This window comes from Panthera onca, chromosome X (genome assembly GCF_046562875.1).
Source record: "Panthera onca isolate mPanOnc1 chromosome X, mPanOnc1 haplotype 2, whole genome shotgun sequence".
NCBI classification, from domain to species: Eukaryota; Metazoa; Chordata; class Mammalia; order Carnivora; family Felidae; genus Panthera; species Panthera onca.
Genome location: NC_138357.1, coordinates 13,553,674 through 13,564,872, shown reverse-complemented (window position 1 = coordinate 13,564,872; position 11,199 = coordinate 13,553,674).

Genomic DNA, 11,199 nt, shown 5'->3' with positions numbered 1-11,199 from the left:
ACACTCGTATAAAGCATTATGAGGTTTCGAGCCCTTCTATTCAAAGGCTAGGTCTCCTTTAACCTAGGCGTATGTGGACAGATTTTTTCCCAGAGCAGTGCCTCTCCATGACTCTAGGGTCCCTATAATACTGGCACTGCAGTTGGAATTCTAGGTGTAAGCTACTCAAACGGCCCAATTTTGAACCACTTCCACACCCGTCATCTTCCCTAGCCCAGACGCTGACTGTCCTTGCTTTAGGTAGCACCCAGAAACCTCCAGTTTTCCTCTCTATAACAGCCCTGACCCACTTCTGCAAGCCATTGCTAGTTAACGATCTGAAAAGGAGATGTGAATTCTTAGTCTTCTCCATCCTATTTTCTAACCTGGCAGGATTAAGAGCTAATCAGAAATTAATGCCCCGAGTAGGCACTTCTTCTGACTTAACAGTGAGCACGTCAGCAAAAGCTTCAAGTGACCATGTTATTGCCTGCCTCCACTCCAACAGGGTTAACGATTATGAGGCAGGGAACTTAGGCGTCATCATTTCCCGTGGGGATTTTGGCTGTTCTTTTAGTTCCCGAACTTCAAACAAAACAGGGAATAAACCGTGCACGGTATAAACTTGTTATACAGTGAGACCAAGGGAGATTTTCTTCAGTGTTTCTTTCTGTTTGGATCAGCAAGGCAGGGAGAGGAGGGCTCAGGAGCCTGAACATCAGGCAATGTGGTTCTAGTGCTTTGCTATGTGAGTTTAAGTTCCTCAATTGACTTATCTGTAAAATTGAGACTGGACCTTAATTTCGAAGAAACTTTTCATCTTCAGCAGTCTGAATCAATGATCCCTAATTTTCGTTAATCCACGGACCGATGACACTGCCGATGAACATAATGGAGACATATGTAAGATTTACAAAGTTTGATCACCAAATGAAGGCATTTCAAAAACCTACCATGATAATTTCAAAAAAGACAAGACATTTTAGCACCAAAAAAGTTGGAACAGCATAATCTCAAATCAGAGGACATGTCATTATGTTCATGAGGGGCACCTGGGTGGCTTGGTCAGTTAAGCGTCTGACTCTTGATTTCGGCTCAGGTCATGATCTCACAGCTGGTGAGATGGAGTCCCCCATCGGGCTTTGCACTGACAGCACAGAGCCTGCTTGGGATTTTCTCTTTCTCTCTGCCTGCCCTCCATTCACTTGCTCTCTCTTTCTCTCTCTCTCAAAATAATCATTAAAAAAAAACCTTCATGAAAAATGCACTACCTTGTCTATTTTTCTCATTTAGATAGAGACATGGGAAACACTGTTGAAGACTGGCCAACTCCCTCAGACCCACTTCGGGGATTCAGTGTTCTGCGGCACCAAGACTTTCTTCTGTCTCCCCTTAAGTCACCCTAAGTGGGCGATCCCTTCTGCCAGGTTTGCTCACTGCTGCTCTAGTCAGCAACCCATCGAGGACGATACCATCAGGCCTTCTCCTCTCCAAGAGAAAAAGAACAGCCACGTCTAAAAGCCTCAGCAGAGAACAAAGGAGAAGAAGGTGGCAAAGGAAACTGGGTTTGATGAGTTGGAAAAAAAAATCAAACAAATCAGGAGGACATGTGTGCTCATGTACACACACACACACACACACACACACACACACACACATTTCAAAAGAATCTAGGATATTTGAAATTTGGCCTCTGGCATCTGAAGCTGAGTCTTATTCATGTGACTCTGGTTCACAGAGAAAAATGCTACACCACAGATCTCTCCACACATCAGGGTAAGCCTCTCTAAGCATTTCAGCAAATGCCATGAAAATAATCCCAGCTCAGAAATGTAGGGGCTACTTATTGATTCAGAGGATAGACCACTGGCCACTATTGCCACACCGCACTCACTTTTTCTCACAAAGACTCAGAGAAGTTGGGTGACTTACCCAAAGTCATATGTTGTTCAGTAGAAAGCTGAGATCCCACTGAGGACTGTCAAAATACAACGCCTAGATTCTTAACCACGGTTACATACTGATAGGCTATATGATGGGTTGGTTTCCCATTGAAGAGGATTGTTTTTAATCCAAACAATACAGTAAGAATGACTGTGGTAAAATCTAGGTGAAGGGTAAATGGGAGTTCTCTGCAACTATTTCTATAAGTGTGAAATTATTTCAAAATGAAACATTATTAAAAAAAATAAAAGATGGCCAAAAAAATCTAAATTTGGGAGATTTGGGGGTACGTAGGTGGTTCAGTCGGTTGAACATCCAACTTGGCTCAGGTCATAATCTCAGAGTTTGTGAGTTTGAGCCCTACATCGGGCTCTCTGCTAACAGCACAGAGCCCGCTTTGGATCCTCTGTCCCCGTCTCTCTCTGCCACTCCCCCAATGGCACTTTCTATCTCAAAAATAAGTTAAAAAACATTTAAATTTGGGAGATTTGTTGAAAATGATCACAAAGGCCAGAATGCGTTCAATACTTACTATGGACCACACACAATGCAAAACACTTCACATGCATCATTTCATATAATTCTCACAACACTTTAAGTTGTACAATTATCCAAGGTTTTCAAGTGAAGAAACTGAGATACTAAGAAATTAAATAATCTGGTAGAGGTCACACACCTAGCAAATGGTTGGCCCTGGACTTCAACCATGATCTAGACTGATGCTTTTGCCCTATAGTAAGTACACTGCTTGCATATGGGTATTGGTATTTTGAGCATAATGATGTGAATAGATGTTATTAACAAATAGCCGTTTACCTACACTCTGCATTATCAAAGCTTAATTTTAGCCCTTATTTGTTACAAACCTTATTTTTTTAATTAATAAAAACCATTTCATGATACCCAAACCAAACAAGGATACCACAAGAAAAGAAAATTAGAGGCCAACACCCCTGATGAACACAGATACGATAATACATTAAAAGGATCATACGCCACGATCTAGTGGGATTTATTTCAGGGATGCAAGGACGGTTCAACATCTGCAAGTGAATGTGATTCACCACATTCATAAAACAAAGGATAAGAATCATATGATCTCTCAACAGATGCAAGAAAAAGCATTTGACAAAATTCAACATCCATTTATGATAAAGACTTGTCGACAAAGTGAGTATAGACAGAACATAAGCCAACATAATAAAGGTCATATATGAAAAACCCACAGCTAATATCATGCTGAAAGGTTTTCTACTCATATCAAGACCAAGACATGGATGCCCATTCTTGCCACTTTTATTCAAAACTGTATTGGAAACCCTAGACAGAGCAATTAGGCAATAAAAAGAAATAAAAGGAATTCAAATTGGGAAGGAGGAAGCAAAACTGTCACTATTTGCAGATGACATTACATACAGAAAACCCTAAAAGACACCACAAAAAACTGCTGTAACTAATCAATTCAGTAAAGTTGTAGAATACAAAAGCAATATACAAAAATCTAATGAATTTCTATACACTAATAACAATCAGAGAAATTAAGAAAAGAATCCCATTAACAATAGCATCAAAGAGAATGAAATACTTACGAATAAATGTAACCAAGGAGATGAAAGACAAACTACAAGACATTGATGAAAGAAATTGAGGAAGACAAAACAAATGGAAAAATGTTCTATGCTCATGGATGGAAAGAATTGATATTATTTTTTTTAAAAGCTTTTATTTTTTTTTTAATTTTTTTTAACGTTTATTTATATTTGAGACAGAAAGAGACAGAGCACGAACAGGGGAGGGGCAGAGAGAGAGGGAGACACAGAATCTGAAACGGGCTCCAGGCTCTGAGCTGTCAGCACAGAGCCCGACGCGGGGCTCGAACTCTCGGACTGTGAGATCATGACCTGAGCCGAAGTCGGACGCTTAACCAAATGAGCCACCCAGGCGTCCCAAGAATTGATATTATTAAAATGTCCATACTACCCAAAGCAATCTACAGGTTCAATGCAATCCCTTCAAATTACCAATGGCATTTTTTTTCACAGAAGTGGAAAAATAATCCTAAAATTTGTATGGAACCACAAAAGACCCCAAGCAGCCAAAGCGACCTTGAGAAAGAAGAACAAAGCTGGAGAATTCACACTTTCTTATTTCAAACCATATTACAAAGCTACAGCAATCAAAACAGTATGGCATTGGCAGGAAAACAGACTCACAGATCAAAGGAACAGAATAAAGGGTCCAGAAATAAACCCACACATATATGATCAATGAATCCATGACAAAGGAACCTAGAAAATACAATGAGGAAAGGACATTCTTTTCAATAAATGGTGCTTGAAAATTGGACAGCTACATGGAAAAGTAGGAAACCTGCCTACTTATACCACATACACAAATTAACTGGAAATGGATGAAAGAGTTGAACATAAGACCTGAAACCACAAAAACTCCTAGAAGAAAAAGAGGCAGTAAGCTCCTTGACATCGGTTTTGGCAATGATTTTTTTGTATTTGATAAGAAAAGCAAAAGCAACAAAACCAAGATAAACAAATGGGAATAAGTGAAGTTTAGGGGCACTTGGGTGGTTCAGTTAAATGTGTGATTTCAGCTCAGGACATGATCTTCTGGTTCACAGGTTTGAGCCCCACATCAGGCTCTATGCTGACAGCTCAGAGCCTGGGAGCCTGTTTCAGATTCTGTGTCTCCCTCTCTCTCTGCCCCTCCCCTGAGGAGGAGCACAGAGCCCAATGTGGGGCTCGAACTCACAGACTGCGAGATCATGACCTGAGCTGAAGTTGGGTGCTTAACTGACTGAGTCACCCAGACGCCCTGAGTGGGGAAAAATATTTTCAAATTATATATATAATAAGGGGCTAATACCCAAAATATATAAAGAACTTATACAACTCAAAAGAAAAAAAAATTTTAAAAATCCAATTTAAAAATGGGCAGAGGATCTGATTAGACATTTTTCCAAAGAAGACAAACCCACAGCCAATAGATACATGAAAAGGTATGCCACATCATTAATCATCATGGAAATGCAAATCAAAACCACAGGAGATATCATCCCACATCTGTTAGGATGGCTATTATCCAAAAGACAAGAGACAACAAGTGTTGGCAAAGGCGTGGAGAACAAGGAACCCTCATGCACTGTTGGTCAGAATGTCAATCAGTGTAGCTTCTGTGGAAAACAGTATGAATATTCCTCAAAAAATTAAAAACAGAACTACCATATGACCCACAATTCCACTCCTGGGCATTTATCCTACGGAAATGGAAACACTGACTCAAAAAGATGATGTACCTCCGTGTTCACCGCAGCATTGTGTACAACAGCCAAATCATGGAAGCAACCAAAGTGTCCATCAATGGACGAATGGATAAAGAAAATGTGGTGTATATATATTTATATATATATATATATATATATATATGTATATATATGTATATATATACATATACACACACACACACACACAATGGAATATCACTCATCATAAAAGTGAAGGAAAGCCTGTCATTTGCAATAACACAGATGGGCCATGAGGGCTTTATGCTAAGTGAAATAAGTCTGACAAAGACAAATATTGTATGATCTCACTTATATGTGGAATCAAAAACAAACAAGCGAACAAACAACCCTAAAAAACAGAGCAGTGGTTGCCAGAGCAAGGGGGGTTGGGGTGAGCAAAATGCATGAAGGGTAAAAGTGTAGAAACTTCTGGTTATAAAATAATCATGGGATATAATGTCAGCATCATGACTATAGTTAATAATACTGTATTGTAGATCTTAACAGTAAAACAACTCTCACAAGAAAAAAATCTGTAATCATGTGCGGTATTGGATGCTAACTAGATTTAATTGTGGTGATCGTTTCTGTATATACAAATACCAAATCATTATGTTGTACACCTGAAACTAACAAAATGTTGTATGTCAATCATACCTCAATAAAAAAAAAGAAAACATTTCAGAGAGAGTTGAGAACCCCATCATATCCTTCCCAACCCCATTCCCCACTTCTCTTTTCTTGTCAGGAATTCAGTACTAAAGTTCCCATATGGTTTTAAATAGTTTTATAATATACATCTACATCCATGAGCGATGTATACCACTGGTGTACTCTTCAACATTTAACAAATGGAATCATATTGCATCATGAGGCAACTTGGTTTTTTCACTCCAGACTATGTGTCTCGGCAGAATTTTCTTCTATTACAGAATTAGATTTACTAGTTGTTCTCTTTATGATTTCTGCTTTTATGTTCATTTGTTTAAGAAGACTTTTCCTGTTGTATAATCATAAAGATTGTCTCCTGTGTTGGGTTTCGTAGTATGTGTAACAGAGCTTTAGTTCCATTTGGTCCCACGTTATCCCCACTTGTAGTAGAACCATTTATTGAATGATGCTTCCTTCCCCCAACTGATTTGATGTGTTTATCCAGGTTCTATGCACATACAAGTGTATTACTGGGCTCTCCATTCTAGTTCAGCAGTGTTTTTGTCTCTCCCTGCACCATGACCCAGTGTCTTAATTATTGTAGCTTTATAGAAAATTTGAATATCAGGTGGAGCAGAAGCCTCTGCCAGTTCCTCCAAAATCTCTTAGATATTTCTCCCCTATTTTTTCTATTCTCTGAAACAGTTCGTAGAAGAGTAATTATCTGATCCCAAAAGATTTGGTAATATTTTTCTGGAAAACTGCCTGAGCCTAGGGTCTTTTCAGGCCAAACACTTCTGAGTATCAGTTCAGTTCACTGATGTACAGAGGTTTGTGTTTTCCTCAAATCATTTTGGATACCTTTTCCTAAGAAAATAATTTATGTTTTCAAGTTTATGGGCACAAGGTTGATTATAGTCGTATCTTGTGATCACTGAAATCTTTAATTTATCTGTACAGCTGATGTTTTCCTTTTTTTTGTTCCTAATATTGTTTGTCTTTTCTTTGCCGTTGTTGCTATTTTGTCATTACAACTCCTTTTTTTTCCCCACGCACAGAACCAATTTTCTATGCTATTGAGACTCTCATTTGCTTTCTAGCTTACTTTTACTTTTTTCTGGTTTCTTAAGTTGAACACTTAATTCATTTATTTTCAATTTTCCTATCAAATGTAGTAAAGATTGTGAAATTGCCTTTAATTATCATTTTAGCAAGATAACACTTGGTAGTATAGTACTTTTATTCTCATATAGATTTTCGTTTTATTTTTAAATAACTTAAGACTGATAGAAAAGCTGTAAAAATAGTTAAAAAAAGATTCTTAGGTTCCACAACCCAAATTCCACAAATGTTAATATCGTGTGTACGCATACACATAAACACATAATTGTATCTATTACGTTATTTTTCCCAACTGCTTTGCTTGAAGATGGCTGACAGAGAGCCTCTACATCCCCCATAATTCAGTGTATATTTTCTAGAAACAAGGTCATCCTTTCACACAATTATGGTACGGTAATCAAATATCCGGAAATGGGCACAGATACAGTTTCCTAATCTACAGATCGCATTTCTAGTTTAGCAGGCGCGTCGCCAATGTTAATAACAGAAGGATCCAATCCAGGCTAGTGTGTCGCACTTATTGGTCATGTTTCCACAGTGTCCTTCCATTTGGAACAGTCCCTCCGCGTTTCTTTGTCTTTCACGTGCTTGACAATTTCGAAGAGTACAGGTCATTTATTTTGTAGAATGTCCATCAATTTGGGTTTGAGTTTTTCCTCGTGATTAAATTCAGGTTATACAGCCGTGGCAGAGCTAGCTCGGAAACCATGTGCCGTTCTCGTTGCATCTTACTGAGATACACGTGATGCCTACGTGTCCCATCACTGGTGATGCTAATTGTGATCACTTGGTTATGGCGGGATCTTCTCGGTTTCTCCACACTGTCACGTCGCTATCGGCCCCTTTGTCATCAATAAGTACCTTGTAGAGGAGCCCCTTTCAAAACATGTGAGTGTGCGATTCCTCATCAAAACGCCACCCAACAGCCTTATCACCCATTGACAAGTATTGCCAAATGGTGATTTTCTAGTATTCCTTCTCCCTTTACTACCCTTTTCTTGTAAGGAAGCACTCTCACTAACTTGTTTATTTATGCTTTATTTATATTTGTGTGGACTCGTAGATTCGTAGCAGCACCTAGTGAAGGAGAGTCAGGCAGTGGGGGCACAAATATGAAGGAGACACTCACTCTCAGCGTTGTGCAAGCGCCTTCTTCGAAGCGACACGCCTAGGGCCTGTTTTTCCCATCCGTTTCTACTTTTGTCCCTTCCCTCTAGATTTTTATAGTGGTCTCTGCTCCGCCGTGCAGGTCCCTCTCCCAGAACCAGGGCTCACAGTGTCATTTTGGAATTTCTGCCCAGCGGTAATATTGGGGACTTGGCAGATCCTTTCACTGAACAAATGGACAATTTGATTCAATCCTGTGTCATGAGGCTTCCTTTCATGAGCCAGGTCAAGTGTTCTGTCCCTCATTTCCAGTTCGTGATTTTAAGCATTGAATTCGTCCTGATCCTCGTTCATACGTTGGGCACGTCAGCTGCCTTATTCTCGGCTACCATTGCCTACTGCTAGAGCAGGAGCCCCACAACACTCAACTCTACTCACACCCGGGCCTTTCTTTTCTGTATCTGATCCATGCAGATGCCTGCCTTCTATCCAAGACCACTGTGCATCTTTATCTTCTCTATAGTTTATCCATCCATACTATTGTCTACAGCAGAGGAATTATCAAAGTATGTGCCATCTCAACATATGTATCCTTTTTCTTTTCATTCAGATATCTCAGCTATAAAGGTATGGACACATTATAAATAGCCGAAATATTAATTATGATTTTAAAGCCTCCTGATGAAATTTATATGTTCTCTCTTTTTATCTAGGTATTAGGAATCTAGCTAATAATATATTCCAGTGTTAAACACAAGCTTTAGATTTCAAATAAGAGAAGCTGGAGAATTAAATGTAAATAAGACAGGAGAGCTCCATAAGAAAACTTGATTATCACTGCAAGGTAAAGAAAAGAAAAAATGAAGTGAATTACTCCCACTAGATAGTACAGATTGAGCTTTTATCTTCTGTAGCAAATACCTAAGAGAGAAGGAGGAGTTATTTCTGTCTTAGGCATGCATGCGAATTTTGTTTTCACTAGCGATTATGATAATGGATCTGCTCTCAGAGGAGAGGCTAATTGTCCATTTATCCAGGTTTCAGCCAACTTACTATGAAATTAATTATGTGGCATATACAGGGTGTTTAATGACCAGCTAATAAACTCATTTTTATGAAAGGACTGGAGGCTGGCATTCTAGGATTTTTTATTGTGGGCTGAATATACAAATCAAAGGTATGTCCGACATTTTAGATTCCTAAACTCGTTCTCTCCAGGACCTGATTTATGTATCAAATAGCTGACCTGGGTTTGTGGTGGAAACATTCAGCTCTAGCTACCTAAGACAAGTGACTAATATCCCTGGACAGCGATAGTATGAACAGACAACCTCCCTTTAATTAAATATCAGACTTAACATCTATAACATCAATGCCAGTTCAGAAAACATAATGGAAATGATGAAAATGCATTGAATCACAGAATAAAACGTTGTAAATATGAAACTCAATCTTCCATTTTTAGGCCTCATTTTGATATCTTCTCAAATCCCTCGCTTTATCTTAAAACCTTTCATTTCAACGGTTGCAAAATGGAAAGGCTTTGGGAGATAGGAAATCACGCTGCATGCTTAAAGAACGATAGATACAGATAATACAAAATTGGAGTCAATGTCTTACAGTCTAACAAAAGCCCTACCCTGCACGTGACAGCTAATTTTCATTTTCAAATCCATTTTGCATTTGACAGCAGCATATTCTGGCTAAAGTAAGATTTTGTTTGCCTCAACCACCTAGCCATGCAAGGAGTCGTTGCTGTCCTACACGTAACATCATTATTTCTTCTCTTCCCGTCTTTTCCTTCCACCGTCTCAGGCTGCATCATACATGCACGGGTCACAAACGCAGCCTCCAAGCTTTCAAGCTGATCTCAGTGTGCTGAGACAACAGGGGGTCCAGAGAGATGGAATGCCTTGCCCAAGAACACACAGTTCAGCAAGGACAGAGCTACGCTTCAGACTCAGTCCTCTGGGGCCTGTGCCTATTACCGTGCGTGGAGCACAGAAGTAGTGTCTTCGCTCACTTCACTTCACTTCACTTCACTTCACTCACCATTCAGTTCATCCTTGCACACCAAGGCCTGAGAATCTTCCTACAATCCAGCTCTCTTTACTCCCCTTCCACCTTCTCAGGTAATTTGACTAACTCTCCCATTGTCAATTGGGACAGAACGCCAGAACCCAAGTAATGCGGGCCCAGCGGACCTTTCTAATGCTACCGCGTATTCTCTGTTCCAGCAACAGATCATTCACGGTCCCTGGGCCAGGACTGTGTTCATGCCATTCACCCACATCTGGCAACATCTGCCTGCAGAGCCTCCGTTTCCTCATCTACGAACTGGAAACCGCGACGGTGCTCTTGCGAGACTCAGCCTTAAGGGACTTAAAAGTTCCTGGTGCGATGCCTGGCATATAGCATGCTTTCGATGAAAAGAGGCTCTGTCCATTCGCGTCTCATCTGTCCCTCAAGGATGCACTTAATACCTCCTCGTCCGTGCAGCCACTCCTGAACCGAAGTGAGATCTCCCTCTCCTACAGGATTACTTCTTTTCCTTCCCCACCTCCTTGCTCCTTCCTCCACTTCTTCTGTGCCCTCTCCCCTCCCTCTCTTCTTGTTCATTACTCATATGGGACTCACCCTGGAATTTACATCACGGTGATTCGTGTCCAAAGCCGTCGCCCACTTGTTAGAACACACATTCCTAATGGGGAAGGGTCCTGTGTCATTCATCTTCGTAGCCTTCTTGTAGGCTCATGTTTTCAAATCAGAAGAAAAACTGTAGTTTGAGTCTCAGCTCTGTACAAGTAGACAACCTCGGGGAAGTTACCGTACACCTCACTCTCCCCGTCTGTATGGTGGAGACGATAACTACTTAACCTTCACGGCTGCTCTGAGTTTATGAAGTGCTCCCCACAGAACCGGACACGGGTATTCTAACGAATACACTGTAAAATCTCCATAGTGGTCTGGTCTCCGTAGCAACACACCTGTTTTTTTAATAACTGGGCTTAGTGGTTAAGAACACAGGCCCTGGAATAAAGCTACTTAGGCTCAATCTCCGCTTTGTCCCTTACAGACTGTCCTTGGAAAACTAATTT